The sequence below is a fragment of the Cupressus sempervirens genome, chromosome 4, assembly GCF_028749045.1.
Source record: "Cupressus sempervirens isolate cs-2001-9-10 chromosome 4, ASM2874904v1, whole genome shotgun sequence".
Taxonomy (NCBI): domain Eukaryota; kingdom Viridiplantae; phylum Streptophyta; class Pinopsida; order Cupressales; family Cupressaceae; genus Cupressus; species Cupressus sempervirens.
The window spans coordinates 829985704-829993139 of NC_143121.1; positions in this window are offsets into that span (position 1 = coordinate 829985704).

Genomic DNA, 7436 nt, shown 5'->3' on the forward strand with positions numbered 1-7436 from the left:
GGGCTAGCAAGATTAAAGCAGTCCTCTTGGCAATACCTACATACCAACTATCTTACACACACCTACCCAAAAAGATCAACCTTAAATTGAAAAGAAACTACGAGATTTCTTTTGGAATGGTCTGGAGGAGAAGAAAAAAGAAGCACTAATTAGCTGGAGCAAAATTTGTAGACCTAAAACAATTGGGGGTCTAGGAATAAAAAATTTGGAATGGTAGAATGAAGCCTTAGGAGCTAAACAGGTTTGGAGACTGTATCATGAAAGGGATAGGAAATGGGCTAGAATCCTTTACAATAAATACCTCGACCCTAAGGACAAATCCTCCCTTTTTAGAATTAAACATCCTCCTAAAGGCTCATCAGGCTGGAACTTTCTCATCAACTGCAGAAATCTAGTTTCCAAATGCCTTACATGGGATATAGGGAAAGGAGAAAATGCTCTATTTTGGGAAGACTCATGGAATGGGCACCCCCCGTTAATATCAGTGGAGCTATCTCAAGAAGCAATTACTTACCTCAAAACAACATGAGGAACAAAGGTGAAAGACTATTTAGAGGCAGCAGACTCGGACATGGAAATGGAAAACACTAGAGGATGGAGAACTTAATAAGACAGATAAAGAAATATACGAAAGAATCCTAAAAGATAGACCAATCTATATTAAGAATAGGGAGGATAAGTTAATATGGGTTGCATCAAAGGATGGAACGTACAAAGTCAAAGAAGGATATAGGAGGATTACAAACTCACAAAGCTGGGAAGAAAATACCCTCCCCATCAATCTATGCTGGGACCCAACAGGTCTCCCTAAAGTAGGAATGTTCCTTTGGGCAGCTATGCAAAAGAGAATTCTGACAGAAGATAGGATTAGAAAAATGGGCTTTGAAGGCCCCTCAAGATGTATACTATGTAAAGAACATGAATAAAATGTAGATCATCTCCTCTACAAATGTAATTACTCTCAGAAATGTTGGAAGTGGCTCCAAGGTAAACTAAATTGGATAACCCCAATGGTAGGTAAATGGATAGATCACTTGATGGGATGGTCGAAAGAGACCATAAAAAGAGGGTATGGGAAAATTTGGCATATCTCCCCAGCAATATTAACATGGGAAATATGGAAAGAAAGAAACCGACGAATCTTTCATAATCAAAGTCTCTCAGAACATGATCTATTGGCTAAAATTGAAGTGGCCATATCAGAAGTGATGAATAATGACCTCAGGAATAGACCTAGAGAAGAAGGATCATTCTTGGAATGGGATGCAAAGATTAAAAAATAATGGCTCGTACTAATCAACCCCCCGCCCCCCAACCCCCCCCCCCTTTATTATAAAAAGAAAAATAATCTAGCTAGGCAAAGATCTGAATGGATATGCACACAACCAGGATGGAAGAAATTAAATTTTGATGGGGCCTCGAGAGGTAATTCGGGCAAGGCAGGGATAGGATGCATAATAAGGGAAAACTCAGGTAATTGGATAGCTAAGAAGTCCAAATCGCTGGAAAAGACAACTAATAATTTAGCGGAATTAGAGGCAGTAAAAGAAGGAATCAACCTAAGTATTAAACTAAAAATTAAAAAACTCATGATCGAAGGAGACTCCTAGATTATTATTAATGCTCTCAGGAAAGGAGCAACTCCAAATTGGACACTAAACTCTAAACTCAAAACAATCATAGAAACACTCTCAAACTTCAATGAGGTAAGATTTATGCATATTTACAGAGAGGGCAATAAAGAGGCCAATACTCTAGCAAATTTAGGAACAGACGAAAATAATTCCCTATCATTCAATCATAACTGATTAATCATAGTTGAAAAAGCTTTAAATTAACTCTCGAATCCATGTGTGTGAAATCATTTATCACAAAGTGAACATAGTACCTGCCTTTCAATGATATTGAAGAAAACTTTATTAAATTAAGGCTTGATTTCGTCTTCTAGGCCTGGCTCAAAGTGTGTCGATTATTTTTTAAGATTCTGTTGATTATGTTGTGACCCACCCAATTTCCAGCTATTGACATATGATCTCGGATGAGTCTTTTGGCTTATCATAAAACTCAATTGGATGTGTACTTGGTATCTTTTGTTCCCTGTGATCAGATAATTAATTTTGGTTAAAATTTCCTTTGTTATGTTTAATGATTAATGCAATTTCATGGAGTTGGCTCCCCCGAATATCATGATTCCACTTAAATTAAGGATTAACCTCGAATATAAAGAACAAGGAAATTATATGATTAAAAAAAACAAGTTAAACAATCAATTCACATAAGCAGTTAAATCCACAGACTCTAATCAAGGATAGGAAGTAATTATTTATGATTTCTAACCCTTAACACATTTGTTGGTTATTTATGTTGTTAGCTGATCAGGGGCTTGGCAGACAACATAATAAGAAATCTTCGAAGTATTCCTGAAGGATCTTGTCATTATTTGATTCTCTATATGATGTAAAAACTGGGGTATGCCCCTTTTATCATTGTATAATATAGGACTGCGGTCCCGGGCAAGACTGGAGGTTTTCTTTCCCCGTTCTTTCCTACTAGTGCCTGTCAGAATGGGGGATTCTATGTAAATTTAAAAATCAATTAATAAAATCAATCAAGGCTATGGCCGTTTACTGGAAAAAAAAAAAAAAAAAAAAAAAAAAAATTATATCAAAAAAATACTAAAAAAAATAACCACAAAAAATAAATAATTCAATTCTAAAACATATATAAATTATTATTAAGTTTTTTATAAATTATATATTAAAATTATATAGTTATATTCTATTTCTTATTTATTACATCATATTTATTCATCAACATCAAATTTATATGTATTACATCTCTTTATTATTTACAAATGTACATATTAAATTATATAGATATTATTCCATAATTTAAAATTACTTAATTTTATGAAAAATTTGGAAATACAAAACATTAAATAGTAAACCTTCTCTAAATTAAATAATTAGTTTTACTTATAAAATATTTTTATATTTCAATACATTTCATTTTTTCTTATACAAATGTGAGTTTTAATATAAAAATTAAATTCTTAGTTTCATTAATTAAAATATAATATATTTTAATTTTTTATTATAACCATGATTTTATTTTAACTATTCATTTTATTAAGAAAAATAATTATATTTAACTCTCTCTCTCTCTCTCTCTCTCTCTCTCTCTCTCTCTCTCACTCTCTCTCTCTCTCTCTCTCACACACACACACACACACACACACACACACACACACACACACACAAAACATATGTTGGTATCACTCTATCTTACTATTTTATCTGTCTTCCTCTTCCTCCTCTATATTATCTATCCTTCTTTTTTTTACATATATGTTTATGTTGTTATTGTTCTATACTGCTATTTATCTCTATCTATATCTCTATCGTAGTTTTTGTCCAGTGCTAATAATTAAAAAATGCTTCATCACTTCTTCAAGTTCTATAATTCAAATATTAGTATGGATATATTTCCTCATTGCACATATTTTAAGTTGTCAATGTAGACGGTGTGAGTTTGTCTAAAGCATATGTATTAATTGTAGTATGATATTAAGTACTTAGTGCCATATTGGCTACTTTGGCCTCTTATTCTTGAGCTTAAATGCCCAAAGATATAATAATATAACATGAGAACTTAACAACAAACTATGAGCCATCCTATTAGATCACAAGTGCATTTCTAGGCAAAAATTAATGCATTCACAATGTTAATCTAGAAGTATTTAACCTTATTCTCACTCTACACCTCTACAACCATTATGTGTTAGGTAGGAACTATGACGCGTTGCATCTCTTGTTTCTTTTATTGGTATTATATCATCGATGGGCAAGAGACTCACAAGATAATAGAGGCTGAGCAACTACTTACTCAGTGGTGCATTTGATTTAGACATTTACAATGGTTTGGTTAGACGGGCTTTCACTTGCAATAATTATAATAGTGCAAATGGATTATGTAATTTATTGGAATGACTTTTATGAAAATATAGAAGATATTGTCATGCCCAAAATATCAGAGAAATATTTTATTTTTTAGTTAATTAATCCACTATGTTAATACATGTTTGACTAAGATACACAAGACACATCAAGTTTTCTAAGGTTCCATATTTCATTTCTTGTCTCGGTTCAATCTCCTAATTGAGCCAGGTTATATCATTTCAAAATGTTTCTGAAGATACCTTGTTACTTGTTCCCAATATTAAAAAGGACTTCTTAACAAATTAAAATCATTAGCTGTTTGAATAATAAATTATTCATGACTTCCATCATTTCATAGGTTAAATCAACGTATGAATATAAATCTGACTTTGTCTTATTCTAATAGATTAATGTTCCTAGTTTTAAATTTAACTTTATCAAATCTATCTAGTCATAGAAATTAAAATTCCTACTTAATTAAAGTTGTTATTTCCCTCTTTGTTAAAACATTAATAACTATAAAGGAACAATATTACCACTTTTTTTTAATAAAGAAATAACATTGTCATAATTAAATAACCTTAATTAATACTAACTACAAATCGAACATTAATTAATCCAATTAATACTCAATTGACATACTATCTCATTTTTTAAAAATAAATCTTAAATTTCACTATCTTAATATCAATTAATTCAATGCTTATCAATTGCTTTCTAAACATTACTAATATTAATTAAATCTTTCATGACAATTTTTTTTAAAAATTAAATTAAATTAATCTAAAATAATATTATTTTATTTACCTTTAAAATATTAAACCCATAAACAACAATATACTATATCCACTAACAAACTAACTACTAAAAACATAAATTAAAACTAAATCTAAATTAAACTAATCTATTTCTAACTTTACTTTATTTACTTAACTTACTAAAGCTAACAGGCAATTAAATAAAAATTTTAAACTTTGTATATTAATGATAGAAGCAACAATAAAATTAAAATAAAACATTCTTAATAAATTACTAAATCTATTTAATGGTATCATTATGTTTTAATTTTATTAACTTAACTAAAACAATATTAATTAAACAAATAATAATTTGACAACACAATTAAATTAAATAAATAACAACTAACAATCTAATTCTAAGCTATTTTCAGATTTCTTATTTTATCATTTACTAAAATTAACTACCACTCGTTACTAAAAATATTAATAAAATAAAAGTAAATATAAATACCAAGTCTTCTATTTTAATTTCTCCTCTTCACAAAAATATGAACCCATAAAACCTGAAGACATAACTCTTGAAATTGACATATTTAAATCAATAAAAAAAGGTAATAATTTCCACCTCCACATGTGATGACATCACCTTCTTCAATGCCTTAACTATGTGTAAAGTTATGGTAATAAAGTTTATTAGGTGAAATCTTAGGATAGACATTGGATAGTTAGATATTTATTTTATTTATTATTATTTTTTGTTTCATTGTACTTTATGTCACTTATAAAATAAATAAAAGGAATGTTAAAAAGAATCTTGAAGGAGATGTTATGTTTACAAAAGAATTAATTGATTTTCTCATACAAAGGGTACAGAGCTTTTTGCTCTTGAAAATTATTTTTTTCCTTCAAAGTCCTTTTTTTTGTAAGTGTAAGATTTGCAAATACAATTTAATTTATATGGTAAGGGGATCTTCTTCTTTTTTAATTCCTAGGATAATTAATAGCATAATGTTTGATATTATATTGATGGACATGAAAATGATTATTTTTTGTCTCAATAATTTCGAAAATACAAAGTGATACACCAATCATATGACTTGCATTTCTTCTAATCCATGTTTGAGATCAAATTGCAAAACTTAAGTATCATCATTTCTCCTAATTAGCATTTAAACATATGCGTACACATTTTAAATCTTAAAGAATATCATATGAAGGAAAATTTCCCATTTTATTCAATCATCTAATTCAAGGACTCCCTCGGGAAAGAACCAGGGAAGAAAATTCGAGATCATAATCGTTCCAAAAATAAGTTTATCAATAACATTTTTACAACATGATCATTATCCCAAGAGAAAATCTCCCAACAAACTAAATTGAAATATCAACTCTGAATTACTACTTGGCTCCATGACAAGGTAGCCATTACGAAACCTGCAATTTCATCAAGGTAACCATGGAGATAATGAAACTGACCAGGAGACAAACATATTTAACACAAAGACACATTCAACCTATTTACTCCCATCTCAAGTTTGCACGATAGGTTCATTCATCGAACCAGACTAGAGAGAAGGTAGATTTTTCCAAATAGGAGAAGTCGGTCACAACACCATAATAGATGCCCTTTCGAGGCTAATATCACAATAATTTTCATTCTTTCATAAATGCCCTTCTGAGGCTGGTATCACAAGAACTTCTATTCTTTCACTTCTCAATTTACCAAAACACAAACATGGGTTGTACCGATGAGTAGGGGCCTATAACACCCTACTCTCTCCCTCTCCTCATCATGAGGAGAGACTCTACATTATTGGAGTCCAATTGAAGCCCTCCTCTCATACATGGCCACTTCTACCCTATTTGCGGGTGAGTAATGTCAAAATAACCCTTACAATCTTCTCAAAAATCAAATGTAAAAATACAAAGAAAAATATTTAAAGAAAACCCATTACAATCCCATCCCAAACATCTTCATCAAACACACGAACATACAAATGCAAAACCTACTTAAGAAATGAAACACAACATGAACAAAATGAGCTTGAAGGATTCCTACCTTCACAATAAGGTTATGGCAATTAAAATTTGACAAGAGCTATCCTTCCTTCTCCTTCAATCTTGAATTTGCTCTCTAAAACTAGAGTTTGCGTGAACACTCTTCCTCTCTCAAATCTGCCTCTAAATAGGATCCTAACTCAACTACCTACAAAAAACAATAACTCCTCCACTTGCCTAAAGGCTTCTAGAGTCTTCTAACTCAATCTTGTCATAAGTTTAACCTCAAGGTGGAGTTTAACATATCCAACTCATGGTGAAACTTCAATTTTTGTAATAAAGTAAAAATGAGATATTTGGGTGATTACAAAAGTCAACAAAAGGGGCTAGAGGGGTGGAAAATGCCCCCAACCCATACATATACCCCCTAGGTACTTAGTTTTCATAATTTTTAGCCTCTAGGACTATTTAGAGACCTATTAAAATGCTTAAATTTTTTGGACTTTTTAACAACCCTCAAAAAGAAATTTTATCACTAATCTTGATTAGGGTAATTAATTTTGATTACTAACTAATTAGTAATAGGCCACTAATCTAGTCCAACTTAGATCTTTAGGTAACTTGGTTAACCCTAACTATCATGTCGAAATGCATATACAAATCACAAGTGTCAAGCGACACTATAAAATCACTGTTTACAAAACATTAAACATTTTACAATTACAGAATGATACATATATTCAATTTACGATACAAATAA